The 24,922-nt window shown below is 43.4% G+C and overlaps 1 long non-coding RNA gene and 1 other non-coding gene across 2 annotated transcripts; both read left to right on the top strand.

Moving 5' to 3' along the window:
* The first annotated feature begins 1,756 nt into the window (after nt 1-1,756).
* Nucleotides 1,757-1,830, top strand: TRNAS-CGA (transfer RNA serine (anticodon CGA)). The gene has a single exon. It is a non-coding gene; the product is annotated as a tRNA-Ser (tRNA).
* A 20,298-nt stretch (nt 1,831-22,128) lies between these two features.
* LOC144122996 (uncharacterized) lies at nt 22,129-23,506 on the top strand. Its single transcript, XR_013312968.1, has 3 exons — nt 22,129-22,201; nt 23,036-23,092; nt 23,336-23,506. It is a non-coding gene; the product is annotated as an uncharacterized LOC144122996 (long non-coding RNA).
* Nucleotides 23,507-24,922: the final 1,416 nt, after the last annotated feature.

The raw sequence follows: 24,922 nt of genomic DNA, 5'->3' as shown, positions 1-24,922 counted from the left end.
CCGACCGCCAATCACTTCAAACTGATCTTGACGATGTAACGGCTTGGTGTTCTTCCTGGCTAATGTCTCTAAATGCATCTAAAACAAAGTTAATGTCGTTTACTAACCGTTCCACTCGAATTGCTACAACATACTTCCTCAATAACGATAAAGTTGAACTTACAACAACTTACAAGTACCTAGGAGTTCACTTTCAGTCTGACCTAACTTGGCATTACCATATTAACACAATCTTAGCATCAGCAAATCGCGCACTCGGCCTTCTTAGGCGTAATCTCAAACACGCGCCTTCACACTTAAAAAAACTTGCTTACATCACGCTAATCCGCCCGAAAGTTGAGTATGCGTCTGCCATATGGGACCCTCATCAAGCTTACATCATAAACAACCTTGAATCCCTGCAAAACCGTGCTGTTCGCTTCATCTTTTCAGATTATTCACGCTTCACCAGTGTCACAGCATTAAAACAACGTGCCGAGTTGGAACCGCTATCATGTCGACGCCATTTCGCTCGCCTAACCTTGCTTCACAAACTGTATCACCATCCCACCCTCCACGACGACTTCTTTTTGCCACACCCTGCAGTCTTTCCTCGCCGCGACCACGTTAACAAAATAAAACGCGTCACAGGCCGTTCATTGCTCTACTCGAAATCATTCATTCCTCGCACTATAATAGATTGGAATAACTTGCCATCACACATAGCTACTGAGGTTAACCCACAATCGTTTCAGCATTCGTTAAAACAAACCATGGACTAACAGATTTGGTATTTTTGTTGTATTATGTGTATTTACTGAGTATTTTCTTCTGCGTTGTTTGTTGTTGTTATTTGTGTACATTACTAGTTTTTAATTAATATTACGTGTATTTTGTTTCTAATGCATGTGCCATATTTTTATGCTTGTATCGCCCCCCCCTATGTAATACCCTCGCACGAGGGCCCTTAGGGGTATTGTAAATAAATAAAAATAAATATGTGTGTAAAACCCCTAGGCTAGTTTAACTATTTTATCCATATTCCTAATTACATTGGCCCGCATGTCTCTTAACGCATACATCTGGTTTTTTCCTATGCCTAGTTGCCTCTTCACCGCTTTTAGGCTACCTCTGTGTTTTAGAACATGCTCTATTCTCTCCATATTAAACTTTCCTATGTCAGCTGCCTTGCGCTTATTTATTAACTTCTATATCTCTGCCAGTTCTATTCGTCGGTTGGGTTAGACACCCTGATGCTTTGGCATTTCTTAATCTGATCGTTCGTCACTTGAGAAAGCTTGCCGGTATGCCGCCGAACAGCCCTACCGCCTACTGGAACTGCACACTCAGGAATATTAGATGTCAGATTGTCGTTCATTGCATGAACGTCAAAACATCAATCAAGATCGCATGCATATATATATATATATATATATATATATATATATATAATAAAACATTCCCCTGTGCACCTTGGTTTCGGTGACTGTTGGCTTCCTTAATATGTTTGTCAAACGAGCTCCTCATTTCCTTTACCTTGTCTGCTAATAGCATAACGGGGGTCTCGGTTCTGGCAGTCTTGTTGCCATAGGTAGCATAAGAGAGCTCTCGCACAATTTCCGCCCTCGCCGTTAGATGACGTTCTACGTCACACTCGCGGTATTACAGGACGTGCTACGTCCACCGCTATGGTCGAGGATGGCGCTGGTGAACACTCTAAAGGTTCGCTTACACCCAGTAAACATAAATACCCACGAAAGCAGCAGATTGAACAGCCGTCGCCGTAGCTCAGTTGGTAAGAGCACCGGACCCGATATTCGGAGGTCGTGGGTTCGGATCCCACCGGCGGCATGGTTGTTTTTTCTGCTGCTTTATAAGTAATTTTCATTAAATCGATTGATTGGCACTACAAATTAAAAAAAAATTAAAAACATTCCTCTATGCACCTTGGTTTCGGTGACTGTTGGCTTCCTTGACATGTTTGTCAAACGAGCCCCTCATTTCCTTTACCTTGTCTGCTATATATATATATATATATATATATATATATATATATATATATATATATATATATATATATATACTGTAAGGAGGGGTTTATTCTGAGAAGCTTCCTAACAGGAGCAGGGCCAACAGCGGGTCAGCTAGTCCAGCCGAGAGCATGTGCCAGGCGATGACCATGCAGCTCGCGCATATGCTCTTCGTCTTCTTTACAATGGAGCCAGGAGCATGCACCAGGCTATGACCATGCGGCTTGCGCATAAGCTCGTTGTCTTCTTTACAACGGCCCCCGGACAGAAGAGGAGCCATCCTGGCGACTTAAGGGGCAGACAAGACAACGAGGTCGTAGTATCTAGGACACGATATGGCCCTTGATATTTAGCCAGCAATTTCCGGGAGAGGCCTGGAGTACTGGAAGGTATTCGTTGCCAGACAAGAGAGCCGGGAGAGAAATGTTGGGGACGTTGATCTTCATCATGTCGCGTTTTTTGAAGGGACTGGGTAACTGTTGCGAGCGACCGGGCAATCTGGTGGCAGTCTTCGGCATGCCTGGCGGCTTCGGAGACGGTGGTGCACTCAGATGCGTCAGGGTGGTAGGGGAGAACAGTATCAATGGGAACGGAGGGATGGCGGCCATAAAGGAGGAAGAAAAGAGAAAATCCTGTCGTAGATTGCGTAGCAGTATTGTACGCGAACGTAATATACGGGAGAATGAGGTCCCAGGTCGTGTGGGTCGAACTGACGTACATAGCCAGCATGTCCACCAGAGTGCGGTTAAAGCGTTCAGTGAGGCCGTTGGTCTGAGGGTGGTAAGCGGTGGAAGTCCGATGGATGACGTTGCACTCACGGAGCAGAGATTTTATGACATCAGATAGGAAGACACGGCCTCTGTCACTGAGGAGTTCTCGAGGGGCACCGTGTCGAAGGATGAACCGACGCAGAAGAAAGGATGCCCCATCCTGTGCCGTGGCAGCAGAGAGCGCGGCAGTTTCAGCATACCGCGTGAGGTGATCAACGGCAACAATGATCCATCGTTTGCCAGAAGCAGACTATAGGGGAGGGGCCCATATAAATCAATGCCAACGCGGTCGAAAGGGCGAGGCGGACAAGATAGCGGCTGCAACTCACCAGCAGTACGGGTAGTGGGTGTCTTGCGGCGTTGGCAGTCGAGGCACGAGCGTACGTATTTCCAAACGAAATTGTACATGCCACGCCAGTAGTAGCAGAGGCGCGTGTAAGTCTTGAAAAGGCCTGTGTGACCGCATTGCAAGTCAGTGTGATAACATGAGCAGATATTGGACCGTAGGTGGCGAGGAATGACGAGGAGCCATTTTTGTCCATCAGAATGATAATTACGGCGATAAAGCAGGTTATCTCGAATCTCAAAATGGGAAGCTTGACGGCGCAGCGCGCAGGATGGATTAACCGCCGATGGGTCGGAGAGAAAGTCCAGAAGAGCACGAATCCATGGATCATTTCGCTGTTCACAAGGCATGCCACTGACGGTGGGAGATTGCTCAGGGGTCCCGATTTCGCAGAGGCTGGCAAGTTCAGCAAGTTCAGCATATGCGGCTTTCGCATATGCTCGCGGTCTTCTTTACAATACAATCAACGCGGTCACAAGTTCGGTGAGCTTAAACTGTTGGTTCTTCAATCAGAATTTAAATCTGCAATGAACAAAACGTAAAGGGAGGCATTCCTAATCCACAACTTTAAATCCTTACAATGCTCAAGGATTAACATACCCACAGGAAACTTAGATCTCTCGTGTATTATGGCACTGGTAATTCTTTAAACAGATCTTGAACATCGTTGGAGAATTTACAAGCACTTCGTACCTCCGCTTTATCGCTCATTTAGCCCTACTTTTCCACTCGGTCCCTCCCACTGCTCCCTCAATGACTATTTTTTTCTCTCCATTTCTTCAATTTATTTTCAGCTTGTGCCCTGCTTCTCTTGACATCATTACACAGGTACACTCGGCTTCGGCATTCCTTTCATGCATTCTATGAATCTGTTCTCATGTTTTCTATTTTTTTTTATTTTACTCCTTTTCAAGGTCTTTTGTTCAGCCCTGCTGACTAATCTGTTATCTGAGTTTTTCAGGTCAACGCAGCGAGGCATACTAAGCCCTCTAATGCAGCCGGAAACACAGCCTATCAATCCTACACTCTCTACCTCTCCACGCTCCTCAGTGGACCACAGGATTCCTTTTCCTGAGCTGTCCTTTTCATTTCTGCAGTTTTGCAGGTCAGCTGTTTAATCAACTTGAGTAACCATCAGGCCTGGACAAGATTAACCCTCCCCATCCTAACGCCATTCCCAATAATACCTTCCTCCCCCTCCAGACACCTTCCTCCTCGGAGTGATGACCCTAATTAAACCCCTCCAATGATCAACACTTTGCCCTGACGAACACAAGTCATCGTGCCTTAACGTTGGCACGCATTCTGAGGTTTTCCCTCCTTTGTTTACATTGTAATTATCAAGAACCATCTGACCAACCTCTCGCTACCGAATCATCAGGCAGGCTTTCATAATGGGTACACGACAATAGGCCATATTCACAATATCTATTAGGTGGCAAGGAAATGCGCTGAATATAACATAACCCTATATATAGCCCTCATGATTACGTGAAAACATTTAACTCAGTGGAAACCTTGTCAACATGCAGGCACTGCAGGATCTAATGTAAGCCTTTTGTGAAAATAATTAACTATATCATAAACAATTGCTCAGCTACCATAGTCATACAGAAATTCAGCTATATAATTCTAATAAGAAAGGGCGTCAGGAAAGGAGGCATGATCTTGCCAGTGCTATTTACTGGCCGTCCACAGGAAGTATTCGGAAGCCTGGATTAGGAACAGTTGGGAATAAGAGTTAATGGCAGTACCTAAGTAATGTGCGATTAGCTGATGACATTACCTTGCTAAGTCACCAAGGAGAGAAAATGCAATGCATGGTCAACAAGTTAGACAGGCAGACCAGAATAGTGGGTCTAAAAATTAACGCACAGAAAAACAAGTGATGTTCAACAGTCTCGAAAGAAAACAGCAGTTCACAATTGGTAGCAAGGTACTGGAAGTGAATACGTTTACTTATGGCAAATAGTGACTGCTGATGCGGATCATGAGAGAGAAATAACGAGTAAAATAATAGTCAGCTCTAACAGATATGGCAGGATCTCTGAGAACAAGAATGACCGTTTACAAATGGCCCTCAGGAGAAATGTATACAACACCTGTATCTTGGCGGTACTCACCTATGGGGCAGATACGTGGAGGCTAATGAAAGGGTTCAGCATAAGTTAAGGACAACGCTGCGAGCCATGGAAAGAGAAATGATAAGTGAAACATTAGGAGACCACAAGCGCGCAGTGGGTGAGGGAATAAAAGTGGGTTAATGACATCATAGTCAAAATCAACGGGAAAAAATGGTCTTGGGCAGGGCTTGTGATACGAAGGCAAGACAACCGCTGGTGTTTAAGGGTAGCGGAGTGCATTCCAAGAGAAGGCAAGCGCAGGGGGGTGGCAGAAATTTAGGTAGGCGGATGAAATCAATAAGTTTGCCGGGATACTGTGGTCATAGCTGGCACAGGAGAGGGTTAATAGAAGAGACGTGAGCAAAGACTTTACCCTGCAGTGTTCGTAGTCAGGCTGATGATGATGATGAGGTGCAAAGAGGGGTTCAGAGAATAGTGGCAGAATTAAGGTGGAAAACTGCATTTCTTTTGCAACTGATTTTCGAAGGGACTGCATTGCAAATGGCTCGGCTATTTCCCGATGCAGCTATCGAGCGTCTCATAGAGAGACTGTATTGTAATCACTACATGCTTATCTGTACAATGCAGAGTCACTAAGGCGACTGCCCTCACCTTCCTCCTCGCGCGATTGTTGTGGGCATGGTGCCTCTTGCTCCTCATTGGTGCTGCCTGTTCCGGGAGCCACACACTGGACTGTAGAAAATCTAGTAGTAGAAATTCCCAATACGGTACTGGTCCAGCTGTTCGGGACGCCTTGAGATGCCTGATATAAAGGCACCTGCAGAAAAACATACGAAAATTATCGCAATCTGTTTTCTTCCAACGTACATTGATACCGATTGCTGAAAGCTCAACGAGCACAGGGTGGTACAGTGTATTGCATTGCAGGCCCAGAGTAACAAGGACATTTGGCGCATCTGTTACTCTAGGCGGTACTTTCTGAACATTGCTCGGGTTTTCCGTGGAAGCCAATATTTACTCAAATAATCCAGCAGGCGATTTCTCGCAGGTGCCGATTGCCAAGATTTAAAATAAATGCAGAGAGGAATAACTGGTCCCGCTTGCTATGTAGTGTTCGAATTCCTTATAAGCGTTATTCTCGTAAATCGGATGTTACACAGCCGTTACTAAGTGAGCTGTTTTTATATAACAGCGCTGTGAAAGTGTATCTAACTACACGAGACCGCTATTTTGAAGACCTATTATTGAATACACCGGGTCATTGGACAATCAGCTTGAAATTAGCAGCGCTACGAGCCGAAGCCACCTTAGATTGTGCACACAAATGGTAATCCACAAAAGGAGAGTTGGATGAGGACGTCCTATCACGCTTTTAAATGATCAAAAGGTACTCTTAGGCTTTACATGCCCAGCAATGTTGCACAAAAGTTTCGAATATTCAAATAATGTAACCTGCTGTTACGTAAATATTTGAGGTAATGTTCTATTCTTCTGAAGCGCAACAAAATCTCTCTTTTAAAGTTTCTCCATCGCTCGCATCGCAGCATTTAAGAATGCCATAGAAAATTGATGGAAACAATTTTGACGATAGCAAAAAACGTTGATAGCGAGATCAACAGGTATATTGACTGTAATAGCGAAATCATTTACTATATGACAAAACTGGTTTCAAGAAATCTTCTTCGTTAAAAATGCTTCTGTGTAGAATTGTTGGCCATGATTCAATTTGCGCCAAATATCTGCACCAGCATGCGCTGGCGTAGTAGCCCTGCCTGCCAGTTATGGGCGTTTTCTGGGGGAATTGGACTGTGCTCGCCTTGACAGCTTCAGATGCGATCTCATAGGCCAGGAAACACAAGCCCCTCACATAACGTGCCCATTTTTATCGACCATATCTATAGAACTACAATCTGCAGCCAGCAGGAAATGTCCGGAACTTGAATTTAAGATCTAATCCATAGAAATCACAAATATTTCGAGCACTGAGGGTCAATAGCACGGCTTCCACCCTCCTTCTAATGAAACCTGGACAAGGTGCGTTCGCATCTCAATTAAGGCGAAATAAAAAGTGTGCCTATATACTCAAAGTTTCGTACTGCGCGGAAGAAAAATTGGTTACAGTTTACCCACTGTGGCGCTTCAATGGCGACTGTGCAGTTTTTGCAGAAAAATAAACTATTAAACTCTGAACTTTATTCATGTTTATATGAGCAGTGCATGTATTTCAATAACAGAGTGGAATGTATCCCTCACCTGTATGCCCTTCGGTCCGACAATAGGTGGCAATTGTTCGCCTGTAACGTAGACTCCTGGAACAAATTAACAATGCAGATGAGTCCGGACCGTTGCAGACAGTGGACTCTATTACCTACATGTGGAATGTTTCCGCCTGCGCAATACACTTGTCGCCAGCCACGCTAGAAGTGCCTCGCTCCAACTCCGCTCGGCCTCGGCCAGCCCAATTATTTTTGTACAATGGCAAAAGGGGCTTCAGAACAAAAAAGGTAAAACCTGGTTGCCGGTACCTTTAGGGTAGCAAATAATTTCATCAACGTGAATTTTGATCTCCAAGCTACTACTAATTCTATAGCATGAAGGGAAGTGCAAGAGATGCTACAAGCGCAGAGTTTCTCGATATTAGCGAAAAAGCTGACATCTACTATGGAAAGGCGCAGAAAAGCTGGAAACATGAGCCTTCGTATTTGGCTTTGCAATGGTTAGGCATGGAATCAGGTGCAACAATAAGACCATTCCCGCGGCGAATCCTCGAAGAAGTGCTCTCAAATGTTCCATACGAGCATGACACCTAAGTAGAACAGGCGTAAAATTGATCGAAGTGAAAAATTGCACGTTTGAAATAATTTATTCCGCGTACAGCGGTCAGCACTTTGGCAAAGCCTCCACATGTATACCGCATCTGAGGCAGAATACACGTTTTCGGCTGAAGACTAGCGAAAGCAGATTAGAAGCCTCGTCTTCCGTCATTCTCTACGTGGATGAAGCACTGCTCAAGAAATTCGCGCAGACAGTCGTGGGAGTTCTCAATGTGGCTATCAGTGCGTAACTCTAGAGCGCCACATATAATATACTGCGAAACATGGCGTCTCCCGTTTCAGATCAAATCCTTCGCTTTTGTGTACATTTTTGTCAAGATGTAGCCTCAGCATCGCGTTCATTCAAAGCAGCTATTAAAGGTGAGAGTCTGCATTTTCGATTTATTACGCAGGGTTTTAACTTAACCTTCCCGAATCGCCGAGAGGGTGCAATACAATCAATGCCCGCTCTTTGTTCCTATGCTTGGCACAGCTCTTTTTGCCGGTTTCACGCATTCGATGTTTCAAAGCAATCAAATATTGTATAAAATGTAAAAAAAACAATTTATTCTCGAGTGAGTGACAGGCGTTTGAACCAGTGTCCTTGTATAGCGGTCGCTTACAATATGTCTATTGTTTTCAGTGGCTAGGTGCGAAATAAGAGGAGGCAAGAGCACCACGACACATGTTTCTCCTTAGTCATCAGCGTATTTGTGTGTTTATTGTAATAACGAGCGACCCTAGGTTTTTCTTTCTGACATTCGCTTGAAGGCAGAGCTTAAGTGTCCTCCGATTTAGGTTGTCTCCTGAACTGTCCCTGTTCAGACCAACCACGAGGTCGTAACGGAGCGCCTATGGCCCAGGAAATCGTTTTATAGTTTGGGAGCATTCGACCCTCACGACGCGATGGAAAGAGGGAGACAAAATTATGTCAGCCTGCTCCCGAACAATACATGTAACATTATCCGGAACTTTGCAATTCTCGAATGAATGCGTAAAATGGTCACAACTGCACATTTACTTCTTTTCTTAGCCAGCCAGTCCGAAGACAACGAAGTGCTTTCTTTTGCAGCAATCGGCGCAAAGAGTTCTCATGATATTAAGCTGCTTGTAAGGAGCACTCCCTGTAAGTGTTAGTGCATTTTTACCTTTCTAGATGCTAAAACACACTTCACCAAAATGCTGAATACTTCAGTGAGCCGCCGCTGCCAGAGACAGTCGGCGCACGGCTGGGTCTCAGCTGCATCATCCTCGGCTCCATCAGCTGTCTCAGCTTCATCAGGAAGCGCGGCTGTCTCAGCTGCATAATCCTCGACATAGCGTATCTCGGCCTCGCCTCAGCGCTTTTCATGTGTTTGTTGGGCTGGTTGGTATAGCATACAAAATGCCGAAACCACAGGCGAAGACAGAGACTAAGGGAGTTGAATTGACAAGCTGTGCCAACCCATAGATTCATCGAGGTAATTTGTCGGTCAACAGCCCTCCGGCGGGGTCGCAATCAGCATCGAGTTGCGCAACCTAGTCACCAAAAGCAGAACAAGAAAATATAAAATTCGCAGACAAACAACCTACAACGCTTTTTAAGATGTTGCGCTTTTCACTGCACGCATGGTGGCATAAGAAACCTTTATTATGCTCGGCGCTGTTCCCAAGGGGAAACAATGAGGCAGGCCTTTTCGGGATACGCCTGGTCCAGGTACTTGGGTGACCTCCATCTCAACGTGAACCGGAAGGTTACTCAGCGAGGATTTCGAAGTTGTCATGCTGTCGACAATATAAATTACTGATTATCCGGTTATGGAGTGCGTGAGGTGGTTGAAGGTTGCGGTTCCCACAGTTGAACCTGGCAGGTTTAATTTTTAATTCAGGCCACAAGTAGCCTCGGTTGCTTTGTGTTCAGCGTGCTTTCGCTCTCCCGCGCTATACATCTGGGAACTTTCGTCAAAATAAGTTTAAGTTCAATGCAAGTATCCTACCGCGGCTATTACTGCACTTGAAGCAGCGAAGTTCTACGCACACGCACACACTGACATCCCTCCACACACGCCTGTGGAAGCTATGTACTGGCATTGCAAACACACAAATATACGCGGAAAAAAGGCACGCACCGCTATGGGTCACATTTTATAGGTAATGACGCATAGGAAGGACGTGGTATTGGTACCAACGACTGTTACCGCTTAGTCCAGTTTTGGTCGTCTTTATCAAGAGAAAATCTTCACTCGGTTCGTGCACCTTACCAGACGCCGCTTGATTCCAGTGATTATCGACACAACAAACCGCTTGTCTCATTTAGGGCTGTCAGCTCACTGTATACGCAAATGATGATGTATGCTGTGGGCCGGGAGATGCATTAGAGCGTCCCGGCCATCATAGGGCGGGTTCCTCATGACAGGTTTGACAGAAAGAATGAAAGTAGTTCCACGCAACAATAGAAAGAAAGGTTCGAGAGGATAGCCGCAGCCCCGCACGCACTGCTTCTTACCATGACTGCTGTCTGAAAAAAAACTAATATATATTTCTTAACGCACGCATCTCTGTGAGTCCAAAAAAATTGCTGATGGTCTAGCTATGGTTAATCCTGGTCGAAGGCGAAAAGCTCCATCTGCCTGGTTACGTTTGTGACCGAGGAACTTGCGGTCTGCACGGCAGGCGCCGCGTTACACACACGTAGCTTTAAGCTAAATGCATAAAAGTTCACCGGTGTTTTATGCAGAACAAACTTTGATACCTTGCCCTGAGACTCCAGGAGCGGCTCTCCGGCTTCGCTCGGTCAATGTTTGTGACGTCACGCAGGGAGTAGGCACCACACCTTGGATGCCTCGTTTCCTCCTCTACGCAACGTGGTGACGGAGCGCGAATCTGCTGCTCTCCACGGTAGGAGTGGCATCGATAACACTTAGCGTTCCGCTCAACGCATCAAAGTGCAGCGGCGTTTTATGCAGAACCCACTTTCATGACATGCGCATGCGATGCCGGCAGACACTTTCCCGCTTTTCCGCTTGACTGAAGGTCAAGGTCAAAGGTCAAAGTCGAGATAGGTGGTGCAACAGCCGTTAGTGTCGCCTGCTGTAGCTGACGACATATGTCGAACCTGACTACCACCAATTATGCTGATGGTTTCAACTCTAGCTACATTCAAGGTCAAACTTGCAGCCCCGCTGAACTCTATATACTTTCAAGGCCAAGCTCGCGGCCCCGCTGACGGCTCGAAAAGCTGGCGCAGTGAAGCTTTTTGCCCGAAAATAAAATCGCAGACACTCACCTTCCTCGACGCGCCACACTTCTTGCGAGGCTCGTTCCACTGCAGGATACGGTATAACGTTTCCAGGACTCACTCGCGAGACTAGGAAAACTAAGGATGGAATGGCAGGCAGTCCACTGCTCTGGTTCTTCGCTGCAGCTCCCGGCAGCTGAAATTCACGGGTGTGCATTGAACGGGGTGAAGTTAGTGCCCCAGCTGAAAGCTGGTCGCGTGCAAGGCGATGCAATGTCATAAGAGGAGTGAGTTTATCATTAAAAATAAGCTGCAGAAAGTTATCTGACCGTGTGCGTGTTCCCAAGCTTTTCGGAGCACATGGGTTAAGGCCCCTAACTACCAACGAGATCTGAGTTGGGGCGTCACACTAGGTCTTTTGAATTCATGGAGCGAGAAAAAATTGTGCGTGGGCTCTGGAGGCTTTGAAATGATGAACAAGCCTGCTAAAACAAGGTGGCACTTGGAACTGTGTGTAAAGCTTGGAGGTATTATTTGTCTCCCTAAAATCACGCTTAAAATATTCTCAAACGCATCCTATGTAAATTGTGTTTGTAAAGGGAGGTGGTAAGTACCGATTATTGTCTCTAGCTCACTCCCCTGAACATCTGTCTTCATACCACATACAGCGGCAATGTTGCTGAAGCTGGGAAAACATCGAATAGATTGTTCTCGCTTCATTCACTTAAAAGCCCTTTCTCAATAAAATTGTTTTTTTTTTCAGGTCTTAGGGGAATCGCAATGTTAGGTCAATATGGAATTTAAAAACCGAGTGTTTGCTGATACATAACGTTCGGTGCTAAAGAGAGCATCCTGATTATTCTTTTGCCAGCCTGCATGTCCCAGCTTCCCCGCGAACACACATTAATCTGAAAGATATCGTTTGCTCCTGCCACGTAGCAAATAAATCCCCTTCTATACGCACTCCACACCCCCCATTCAAACGCGCCTGGCTGACATCTGACCAGCTGACGGACAAGCTGGCCTTGGTGACTCTGGCGCAACATGTACTCGACGCTTCGTCCTTTCTTTGAAGCTTTATCTTCATCCCAGTCCACAAAAAAAGCATAGCACAATACAGAATATAGCTGCAACATAATTGTGCGATGGCACTCTTTCTTCCTAATGTTTTCATTTAAAGAATGTGCTTGTTTTGAGTGGAAAATGGGCCATGTAAATGACCACTTATAGACATCAAATGCAAGAGTGTACAATCACTCACGGTAGGACTTCGTCCTATAATTATAGGTGATTTAACATTAACTTGCTTCGCCCCTCACATGCATCTTGCACTTTCGTTGATATTCTCTCTTTTTATGGATTCTGCAATGTTATCAATGCACAAACCCTTGTCACTGTCAATGCTGTGTCATTAATAGAGTTCTGTTTGTTAAGTTGCGATCACGAAAAAACAATGGCTGGTGTTCTTGCCAGTGGCATCAGCGATCATTTACCTATTTTCTGTTTTGTACCAAGAGGGAGGTGAACAGACTATCGATGCAAAAATACTGCACGCACTACTCGAATGGTAACAAAGAGAAGTATTGAACAGTTTCGATCTCTTGTAGCCGCTGTAGATTGGCACAAACTTTTAGCACTCCAAAAGCCCAGTGAATTGTACGAACGATTCCTAGAAAAAATAATAGAATTATATGATACCGCATTCCCCCTTGTAACAGTAAAAAAAAGCAAAAGAGCCAGGAAACCTTGGATTACTTGCGAGCTACTGCTAAGAATAAAAGCTCAAAATGCTCTTTTTCACAAATTTTTTCATGCAGAGATAAAGGGTTGCTCGTGGAATACAAAAAAAAACGCAACAAGTGTGGAGCGATATAAAAAAGCATGCATTCGCTATTATGCCAACAAATTTGCTGACATTTGCTATGATCCTCAAAAGACTTGGCGCGTTGTAAAGAGTTTACTTAATAAACGTCATACCTTTATACCTGCTGAATTAAATATCAATAACCAAATGTTTGGCGGTGCTGCTCTGAGCAATGAGTTCAATAGACTTTTTTAACTTTTAGATCTTTTACTGCTCGTGGTTCTTATGAGTTTGAAAAGTATATTCAATGTAACCCAATCAACTCCATGTTTATTTACCTGACCACAGAAACTGAAATTGTTTGCCTAATCAATGGGCTTAAAAATAGCAGTTCTGGTTTTCATGGCATTTCTGCAGTGCCAATCAAGGCTGTTTCTGAGATTTTCTCTGAAGTCCTATGCCACTTATCAAATCAGGTATTATCTATTGGAATATTTCCAGATAAAATGAAAATCACTAAATTCATAAATCTTCACAAAGGCGGTGCTGCCGACTGTATTAATAACTACCGTTCAATATCGGTGCTCCCGCTGTTTTCCAAAATAGTAGAAAAAGTAATTAATACAAGGTTAACTAAGCAATTAACTGAAAATGCACTGCTCTATGCAGCCCAGTATGGTTTCGAGAAAGAAAAATCAACTGAATCTGCTTTAGTATTCATTAAAGATAATTTAGCATATAACATAGAAATGCAGTTGTTTACCATAAGAATTTTTCTGGATTTCAACAAAGCTTTCGACTGAAACATAAAATTCTTTTACAAATATTGCCACACTACGAAATAAGAGGCATAGCTCTCCAGCTACTTCGCAGCTGTTTGTCCAACCATTCTCAATTTGTCATTTTGAATGATATTGCCTTGGATTCGGAGCTCATAAAATATGGGGTCCCTGAGGGTTCCATCTTCGGCCCTTTAATTTTTCCTATATATGTTAATGACGTCATTGCTATCCCTGGAACTACTAATTTATTCCTCTATTCCGATGACACTAGTGCATTTTTTGCCTCACAAAACTTACCCGCTCTACTGTCCGTGCCAAACAAATGGCTTGAATATCTGTCGGAATGGCTTTGTGCCAACCAGCAGATGTTAAATATTAATAAAATGAAATATGTAATTTTTTTCAGCAGTCAATACACCAATAATTACCTCTATCCCACTTTCCTTCTAGTCTAGCCACCTAGAACGTGTGTCAGTGCATAAATATTTAGGCGTGCTGTTTCACGAAAACCTCCGTCGATGTTACCATGTAGACCTTGTAAGCAGCAAATCTGCCCGATACATTGGTATACTAAATAAATTTCGCCCCCTTCTCCCAATACATTTAGGAAGCAACTATATTTGTCCATGATCCCGTCTCGCGTGCAGTACTGTTTGTTAGTATGAAGAGTAGGCATGAAACCAAGCATAGAAAATATTTATATTCTTCAAAAAAGGCTTGGGTTTCATTTACAATCTATCAAGATATGACTCTATTTCAGCGTACTTTAAGAGAAGTGAGATATTAAGTATAACAGTACTCTATAATCAACGACTGTCCGAATTTTTATACATGCAATACAAAACTGATTGTAGTGCGTTTTAAATACTTTTACCAATACAGATCCACACTATGGTTTAAGAAAAGTCAACTTTCTAAATCCTCGCATAAGAACCGGGTATGGTGAGCAGTTAATTCACTGACAAATCTCGAACCTTCTGAATAGTTACCCTTGCATATTTGATCTTCTTAAACAATCATCATCCTTGTCATCTTTCAAGAAAAAAACTAAACTACACTTTGTGTAACATATGTGATTATTTGTGCCGTATTCCTGCTGTGTCCTCGCATTTATGATCTTGTATCTGGTCGTTTGATGTACGTAATGTGTTCTATTTCTTTTAAATGAGTTTGTATGTGCAATGTATCCGCGACCAATGGCTGACAGTTTTGTTTTGATCCATGCCCTGCATCTTGTGTTGCACATGTAATCTGTGGTGCCGAAGGCCCTGTCAGGTGACTTTTACGTCACCGTTAGCCTCGGTCCCATGGCAAACATGTATTTGCTAAATAGTTCAATAAACAATAAACAGTATAAAAAAGAGTGAGGAACAAAGGGCCAACACAATGCAGTCCATTGAGGAAAAAAAATAGTGCTAGGCAGTGACGGATGCTAGGGCAAATATACAGCCTTTTTAACAAGTAATGAGGCACAACCACGCCTCGATTGTGGTGCACTTTCTCTATCATTCGCATGTCGAAGTCGCCTAAGGATAGTCTCCAAGACATCACCATCCCTCCTATTGTCTGCGCGTCCAATATAAAGCTCAGGCGCCCAAACAGCTTAGTCCGGAGAATACGCTGTCCATCGCAGTAACTCTGTCACCATAACAAAAAAAGCCGGCCTTTAGCTTCATACGCACAGATTCCGCACATTTTCAAGAATTCCTTTTCGGGAAGTCATTCATTCTATGCACAGTCATTGAAAGAAACTATTTACCATTAAATATAGGTACCAAATCGGACACAACTAAATTTAAAAAGCTAATCTGTTTTCTTACATTCTTTCTTTTTGATCTGAAGACGCGCCTGTTGCGATGATTGACTACGCACCCTAAAATTTTGTTCCCATGCATTAGTTTAGTTTTAGTGATTTACCTGTACTTATCACTTTATAATCTAGTGATAATACTGCCGTTGAAAAAAATTTTCGCAAAATTAAGTAAAAAATTTCGCATATATTTTTGCTTAGTTATTCTTGTTTGTTTTCGTGCGTTCTTTTCAGTATTATGTTGTGACGAATATTTGGATTTCTACTGCCCCTCCCCCCTTATGTAGTACCTTTGAAAGAGGAACCTTAAGGGTATTTTAATCAATAAATAAACACACGCTAATGTCACGCTAATATCATGCTGAGTAGAAGTTCTCACGATCAAGTCCTGCCCCGGGCCATGGCTCTCGCATTTCAATGCGTACAATGTAGGAACTGCAAGCATCTTGAAATTTCTGTGCGCGGCAACTGCCCCGAGTGACTGCTGTAAATATGGATCCCCCTTTACAACGTGTCCAACAGGTCACACTGCTCTCTTGGGATGCAAAATTTTTTAGGCACCAACAATTGTTACCAACTGTTAACTTTGTACGTGACAGGCACAAGGCAATAGGAGTGCTCGTGGGGAATGCAAGGTCCGTACCTGAAAGGGCTTGAGTTCCTCAATGACCCAGTCAGATGGAACCAGTGGCTCTGAAACAAAATGTGCAGAGTTATGAAAGCAGGACACAATTTTTTTTCTCAAACGCGGAATTTGTAGAGTTAACGAGGCACGCAACTCCCAGCCAACCGAACTGAGCATTTTACAAAGTGCGCTCTTCCCCCATGATATTGATGGCAACAGAGGTGGCGTAAATAAAGAAGACAAAAACTAAGTATTTGTCACGTATCAAGTAAAGTCCTTCCAATTGCGTAACTGAGGCTAAATGCATGGCATTAAATACAAGCCGGCCTGAAATTCTGGAGCTGAGAAACAATATACCGTGTGCTCATAGGCTGTTTGAGCTAAAATGATTCTTTCACGATAACAGCAACGGAATAGGCGGACGTCATAATCCGTTTGTAGGCTCATAAACTTAGATATGTGAATGAACTGTTATGTATTAACTCTTAGGCTCCCTCTTTTCACTTAGTGAAGAGGAGCGATCCGTCAAGGTACCTTGGGTGTGGGGAATTGTAAAACTGCCCTTTTTAGTATAGCGGCTCGAGTAATTTCACCCGTTCAGACGTACCTAACAGACACGAAAGCAGAGCGCAGCCACGAATTCCTCTCTCCACCCCCGCCAGAGCAGTGCCTCGCATATTGCCACTCGAACCAGAGGGAAACCGTGAAAGGAATGTCATGCGTCCACTCTGACCTACCCAAGTGAAATTGGCCGACGGCCGACCATCGGTAAGCAATTGGACAGCGCTCGGCAGCCGGTATCCTCGGCCAACCAATGGCGGCCCCAAGCCGGGCCGTGGTTGGCTGCCAATTGCACTGGTTAATAGTTGGCCAAAAACGTTCAGCCAACGTCCGGCAAATGATAGGGAATTAGTCGGTACCCAATGCTCGGGCAACCAAACGGGGACCACCGTAGGGCCATGGTTGGCTACCCACTTGCTTGGCCAGTGTTCATCCAGCCACAAGACGCACGCAGTAGGCGCGCGGAAAATGGGGACGATCGAGACGTTCGATCGACGTTTCATATTATCCAAAACATTTTTATTTTTACGTATACAGTGTGCGCGCATGACTGGTGATCGAGCCTAATTTATCAATCGGTGAAATGTATATTTATAAGCAATATGTAGGTGCAATGCTGCGGAATCTATTTTTTTAATGCTGAGCATTTAATTAATTGTTAGACGAGTGCAGTACTTTGCATCGAGAGATAGAAAGAAAAGTCTCGTGATTCTAATAATAAACGAAACCGAAACTCAAAAGTTTCGGTTTCGATATTTGAAACTGGCAAGTAATTTTTTTTTCATGTGGACGCAGTGAAGCAATATAAATTTCGACTTCCATAATTTGAGAGCAAAGAATAAAATAACACATTGTTTTTTTGTTCCTTACGAACTTATTTCTGACACCACATCTACGAAAGTGCGGTGCCACTCACAACGACTTAATCTGCGGCGTGATACTCTTGCCGCGTTTTTTCAACTCCGAGTCTCCGATGCTCTATAGTTCCGTATTACGCTGGAGCGGCGTAGCTGGCATAGTCCTTCAATTGTATGGATTGTTCCTTCAGTCCAGTGTCTTGGCCTTTCACTATGACAACAGTGCCACCTGATCTATACGTCGGAAGGTAAGACCTCGATCATCATGGAGCGGTTCTTGAGGGCGAAACGTCGCCGAGAACTTTATCTGGCGAAGACGGGCAGCGTGCGGTGTTTGCAGCAAGTCGCAGAAGACGCAGAGGTGGCAGCATGCTCTGAGACATTGCCCCATTTGCAATCCGACAATCCATCACGTTTAGCAAGCGTTGGAAACGATAGATTTGCGCCGCTGGAAGACAGCTTAGGGCAAGCATATGCAGAAGTGAATACTTTTGAATCCTCTGTCATGGCAACTGAGGGACAGTGTTCAAGTGCAGATCAAGCCGAGTCAGATGGAAATGACTTGCACGGTCAAAACGCTGGTCCAGTGGAGCCTGATGAACATGACTTGGTTGATGTTCCCGACAATGCCAAGTGTCCAGTGGGGATAAGGAGCCAGTTGAGGGCTTGGGCTGTGAAGCATCATATCAGGATAGCGGCAGTTAATTCACTGCTTGACTTTCTTAGGCCGCACTTCACTGATCTTCCTAAGACACAGTCTGCTCTAGTGTCCACGCGACAAAGCGTACCACTTGAACAACTCGGCAGTGGTGGATACGTTCATTTTGGCCTTCAGAGCGGCTTATTGCGTGCATTAGACATGTGGCATTCGGCTCCAAGTAATGTTCTCACAATATCAGTCAACATTGATGGTCTGCCTCTGTTTAAGAGCAGTTGTACACAAGTACGGCGCATACTTGTGCAGGTTCACCACCCTCGCAGCAAGCAATCTGATATTATTTTTCCTGTGGGGATCTTTAGCGGCACATCGAAACCGACTTGTCTGGATGAGTACCTCAAAGCGTTCATTGAAGAAATAAGCCCTCTGCTGTCAAGTGGTATTCTACACATATCCATAGCTTATAAGGTGGTACTAAGAGCCATTCTTTGTGATGCACCAGCGAAGGCCTTTGTGAAAGCCACAAAATTATTTTCTGGCTACTATGGATGTGACAAGTGCTGCACTAAGGGTGTCTATCTTGGGCGCATTACTTACCAGATCATGGACAGCCCACTGCGCACCGATCAGTCATTTGCTGATCAAACTCAGGCAGAGCATCACAAACGCATTTCCCCATTGACATCAATTGGTATCCCGATGGTGACAAGACTTCCACTAGACTACATGCATTTGGTGTGCCTCGGTGTTGTGCGAAAGCTTATTGGTTACTGGTTGAGAGGTCCACTAAAGGTGCGGCTGGCACACTTCTCAGTTATGCAATTATCGGGACATTTGGCTACAATGCGACAGCACATAACCAGTGATTTTGCACGAAAACCCCGAGCAGTTGACATGTTTGAGCAATGGAAGGCTACAGAGTTCAGACAGTTCTTGCTGTATTCAGATCCTGTTGTTGCAAAGAAAATTTTGCCGAGGGCTATGTATGAGCATTTTCTACAGTTACATGTTGGCATTGCAATTCTTTCTTCATCAATGGACTCTTTCATAGACTATGCTGATCAGTTGCTGCGCAGTTTTGTAAGCAAGTGCAAGTCAATTTATGGGAAAGAGTCCTTAATTTACAATGTACATGGTCTCATTCACTTGGCCAATGACTGCCGGCAGCTTGGCTGCCTGGATAACTTTCGTTGTTTCGCTTTTGAGAACTACTTGAAAGATCTCAAGGCCCATGTGAGGTGTGGGAAGAAGCCTTTGGAGCAGCTGTACAGCAGAATCATGGAAGAACAAGCCTGCTCAGTTGTTGGAAATGGATCCAGTGCTGAATTTTCTGCGTATGAAGTCCTTCACTCTTCTTGTCATTCCAGTGGTCCTGCTTTGTCGTACCCTGCCCTGAACCAGTACCGAAAAGTGACGTGGAGAGAGAGCGTTATAAGAACAAAACAGCCTGACAATTGCCTCTTACTTAGTGGAAACAGGATTGTTCTTGCCAGCAATTTTCTTTTGTCTGGGTCCGAGATACTCATTGTTGGTAAGCTGTGCAAGAACGAAGGAGACTTCTACAACACCCGCCCCTGTAGGTCATCGCTACTCTGTCTTTAAAGTTTCATCTCGTGGCAGCAACCTTGAAGTATTTTTATTTTCTGACGTCTGCAAAGGCCAGCTTTTGCCGTTCAAGGGAAAGGACGTTTTTTTTCCACTGTTTCACCTCTTCTGACTTCTTTTCATGTTTCCCAGGCATTTCAAATATCGTTATTGTCTGAGATCATCTGCGAAGGACAGCTTTTGCCTTTCAAAGAAAAGGATTATTCGCTGTTTTCCCTCTTCTGATTTTTTTCATACTCCAGTTGTAGGTGCTTTTGTGGCTTTTGAAAACCACTGTGCTTTTACTAATGCATCATGAAGATCATGTCAGTGCACTGTATATGTGGCTGCGAACCCAAAGCTGTTGATGTGAAGTGCTGGTGATTGTGAAGTTGTGACGTGAGAATGAAAAACTGTTAATTTGAAGTGTTTGCGGCTGTGACAACTGGAGTTTTCAAGCTTCAGCTCCGTGTGTTTTTTCTTGCCTCCGAAACACCTGCTCAGACATTTTTCTAAAACGTAAGCACAACAATCATTTCATGCCAGCATGTTGCAGTGTTTTATATGCATGCTGTGTTGATGCATGCACACAGAATCTGTTCTTGTGAAGCTCTTGCTTCTAACTCTTAAACTGGAGCCAAGGGTGTTTCACTTTGTAAGCCACAGCGACAGTCACTACACTGCCCTTGAGTGAAGCATGCGAGTACGTATAGCCTTGCTTCACTCTGTATCTCTTAGAAGCGCATTTGGCTCCTGTGCCACACTACCTTGTCTATCTCTCATTTGGTGTTTGTTTTATGTGCCATGTCTTGTTCACACCTATTATGATACTTCTCCCTGCAGGTTTCACATTGTGGAGTTCACTGACGAAGGTAGCACATATGTGGTGCCTGAAAGCTGGGTGAGAATGGAAGTTGATGGTGCAACTTTCTATTGGCCACCAACAACAGCAAAAAAAGAAGTTGACCGCATGATCTTGTTAGCAGTGCCTTTAGAGGACAACTGGGAAGGTTACAAGGCAAGAATTCTTGCAACTAAAAGTGAGCACCATTTTGTTTCATTTTTATAGTGATAACATAGCACAAGGCTGTCTATGTCTGCTCTTCTGTAGTGGACATATATCATTTCAGTACTGTAATTTTTATTCTTTGGTGTAAGGTTAGGAAGAACGTGTTCAGCAACAGTGCTCCTTTCAAGATGATGCAACATAACAAGGACTCTTTGTATGAAGTCGCCACACACTGCACAAAGGTGCTTATTAAATATTGTTTATATGAAGTTGGTAAAATTTGAAATATTTCTCACGGGTGCTCTAAATCTGTTTCTTGACCCAGGCATATATGAGCGTGCCAGAGAGTGTCTTCCACATGCCATTTTAACATCACACCTGGACTCAGAAGGCTCAGTTGTTGAAAAAAGCGCCGGAGAAAGCGAAAGGCAGTGCTCCTTTCGGACAGTGAAAGTGATGACATCCTCGAGGTTCGGTCACCAGGCACTGTGATGAAAAGTGATTTCTAGTTGTATTTTCGCTCATTTCTTGCGACTTGTTTGTTAATGTTCCTAATTGCACTATTGCTGAATACATGATTTTTCTTCTGTGGGGCAGTTATTTTGTTTTGTTGCAATATTTCTTTCATGTAGGAGGGAAAGGATCTGGCATGAGCCAAGATGTCCAAGAGCATATTCCCCTTAGACGCAACTCTTCACAGCAAGTACACATTCGAGGTATAACACTGCTGTGTGCAGCCGTATATTTATGTGAAAGCAATTAGGCATAATCATATTGTTTAGTCTATATTGACCTAAAACTGCTTCATTGAATCAAAAATCGAAGAGCATAGTGCAACAAAATATGTCTCTGAAAACCTTATAGATGGCTTCGTGGCTGCAAGGGAAAGACAAGTTCCAAGGGTGCTTTCTAAGTCACCTACGACATTCAACAGGCACATGAAACAGCTTCCAGGAATGTCTCGCCTATCAGAAAGATTTGCCAAGCATGGGGCTGGTATGGAGTTATCACTATACATGTTAGTGTTTCATTTTGTCTGTAGTTCATTTCAAGCTTGCTGTACATCATTTAGTAGTGCTTTGCATTACTGTCAGTAACCTACTAATTTCTCTTTTGCTTACAAGGATCTTAGTTTCAGCAATGTATTCTGCTTACGACAGAAACATCTACATCTAAAAATTGTACATTTCTGCAATGAAATTGCAGGTCTTCAGGACAAAGCCACCACATCCTCGTGGGGTCAGGACAGCAGTAGCTCTGACTGTGAAGCAGGTGTGATATCTGCTGCGTTTTTTAACAACCTTATCTTTCAATTTTATTAATTTAATATGCTATCTTGTGCCGCACACACCTTGAAATGAGTCGGATAACACTAAAAATTCCGAATAGCATTGACTTGTGTAAACTGTACATTGCTTCATGATGGTTTCCAGAGGCAGTCGAAAGCTTCAACATCTGGCATACTACAGTCATGCTGCTGCTGCCTAGTTTAGTTTTTATAAGCTTAGTTGAATGTTTGAAGCATATGAGGGTGAACTCCACGAGAATACATAGTTATGAGTAACAAAATGTGCTGCATAGAATTGGGGGCTTATGTTTACTGGATGCAACTTATATCTATAAGCCTTGCTGTGGGCTGAGTGCTTTTCTTTTATTCTGCGACATATTTTTGTTGTGTATGTTTACATGGTGTCATTTCACTCCCTTTATGTGTTGTGCTGCTTATGAACATGGACTTCAAGACTAAGCTGGTAAAGGCCAAACCACACCACCAAGCCACCACATTGAGTAGCTGCATTCCTCACAGTAAATAAAAAAGGCATTTCGTGTAGGGTCAGCTCACATTTATTCACTTAGAAGTAGGTATTCAGTTGTAAGTATTCGTTTTACAAATTATAGCTTGAAGACACCGTGCACAGGGGCACACAAACTTGCATTTCGAAGGCATTTGAAACTGTAGAATGTCTGTGTGGTGCTCTTTCGACTTTAATACTATTTCAACTTAATGCTGCGTAACAGCACGGCTGTTAATTCTTATAGCATAGGTATCAGATGCTTCTTAGAGGAAATGTGTATAAAAATATGTACCATATTTTTTTGTCACAGCTCCTGCAAACACAAGTGCCCCGAAAGAGGCCGGTAGCCTGCCTGCATGGTTCACTGGTATGAGTGCGTCTACAGCTTTTTTTAGTACCAGTTCATTTGCTGTCCAAACAATATATGATGCACTGTGCATTTGACAATGCTTCAGATGTTGATGTACCAGTTATATCGGGCCTGTAAAGAGCAATAAGGAATAAATACTCGACTGTAGTGCATAGAGTGCTGATGCTCTGCTTTCTACTTAGGAGAAGTCAAATTATTTTTCTGGATCTTACCTTAAAGTTGCCCTTATTTTGCTTCTAGCCTTCGAAAAGAAAGTTTTTGACAACCAGATGAAAATAATCATCGAGCTGAAGAGTTGTGTTGTGTTGGGTTTAATGGCACATAAGCAGCTAAGGCTATCATGCGCCAGGCTCAAGGTATATGAACACTTTTCTGTAGGTGGGAGGAAACATGGTTGTGTAGAGGACTTAAATTGCTATTTCGTTCTGGTAGTAATAAGAAGAAGAAATTTTATAAATGGCTAAAAATAAATGCTTTCAAGAAGGTCAGGTAACCTCAGTAGCCATCCTTGGCTGGGCAAGGATCCTGAGGCTTCCAACCATTCAAATAACCACCTCAGCCCTCTTCTCATGGAATGAGAAAATGGCTGAAATGCATCATATTTTAAAGCAAAACTATGGATCAAAGTTTACAGTCTCTGAAGAACATCTGCCTCTTTTAAAAAGCTAAAAACGGAAGATATGTTAACAATGGCATTTTCGCCTAAAAGCAGCGCTGGGTGTAAAGGAATGTATTCATTATAAAACTTCGTAAAGTGCTTATTTCTTAGTTTTTCGAGTTTTGCACACGACAATAAAATATTTGTGTTGTGTTGTGTTGGGTTTAATGGCACATAAGCAGCTAAGGCTATCATGTGCCAGGCTCAAGGTATATGAACACTTTTCTGTAGGTGGGAGGAAACATGGTTGTGTAAAGGACTTAAATTGCTATTTCGTTCTGGTAGTAATAAGAGAAAGAAGAAATTTTATAAATGGCTAAAAATAAACGCTTTCAAGAAGGTCAGATAACCTCAGTAGCCATCCTTGGCTGGGCAAGGATCCTCTGGCTCCCAACCATTCAAATAACCACCTCAGCCCTCTTCTCATGGAATGAGAAAATGGCTGAAATGCATCACATTTTAAAGCAAAGCTGTGGATCAAAGTTTACAGTTTCTGAAGAACATCTGCTTCTTTTAAAAAGCTAAAAACGGAAGATATGTTAACACTGGCATTTTCGCCTAAAAGCAGCGCTGGGTGTAAAGGAATGTGTTCATTATAAAACTTCGTAAAGTGCTTATTTCTTAGTTTTTCGAGTTTTGCACAAGAGAATAAAATATGGTTTATTGTTAGTTCGTCTCCACATCTTTCACAACGAGGTTTATCTTGTTTCGTTAGTAAAAAATTATGTGTAATGTGTGTATGTCCAATGCGGAGACGACATAAAATTCAATAAACCGTTCCTGGTGCCTACAGGTCTTCCATTCACCCAGGACAGGTTTTACAAAGTGCAGCTTGTTGTTAACCTCGTTGTCCCAAGAGGCCTGCCATTTTTCTCTCAATTTATTCTGGACTGACTTGATGCAGTCCTTATGCGGTATGTTTACTGGTTTTATTTTTGCGTTAAGGGCAAGTGCGGCGCTTGCATCAGCCCTCTCATTTCCGCTGATGCCCACGTGACTGGGAACCCAGCAAAACTTTATTGTATGTCCTTGTGAATCAGCTCGTATTACATTATGTATTAAGTTTCCTATTAAGGGTTCAGTTGCATTTCTGGGGTTTATTGCTGTAATTACGCTGAGGGAGTCACTGTAGATAACACTGTTCCGTAGGTTTTTCTTCAATATTTGTT

The sequence above is a fragment of the Amblyomma americanum genome, chromosome 3 (genome assembly GCF_052857255.1).
Source record: "Amblyomma americanum isolate KBUSLIRL-KWMA chromosome 3, ASM5285725v1, whole genome shotgun sequence".
NCBI classification, from domain to species: Eukaryota; Metazoa; Arthropoda; class Arachnida; order Ixodida; family Ixodidae; genus Amblyomma; species Amblyomma americanum.
This window is presented reverse-complemented; position numbering and strand designations above follow the sequence as displayed.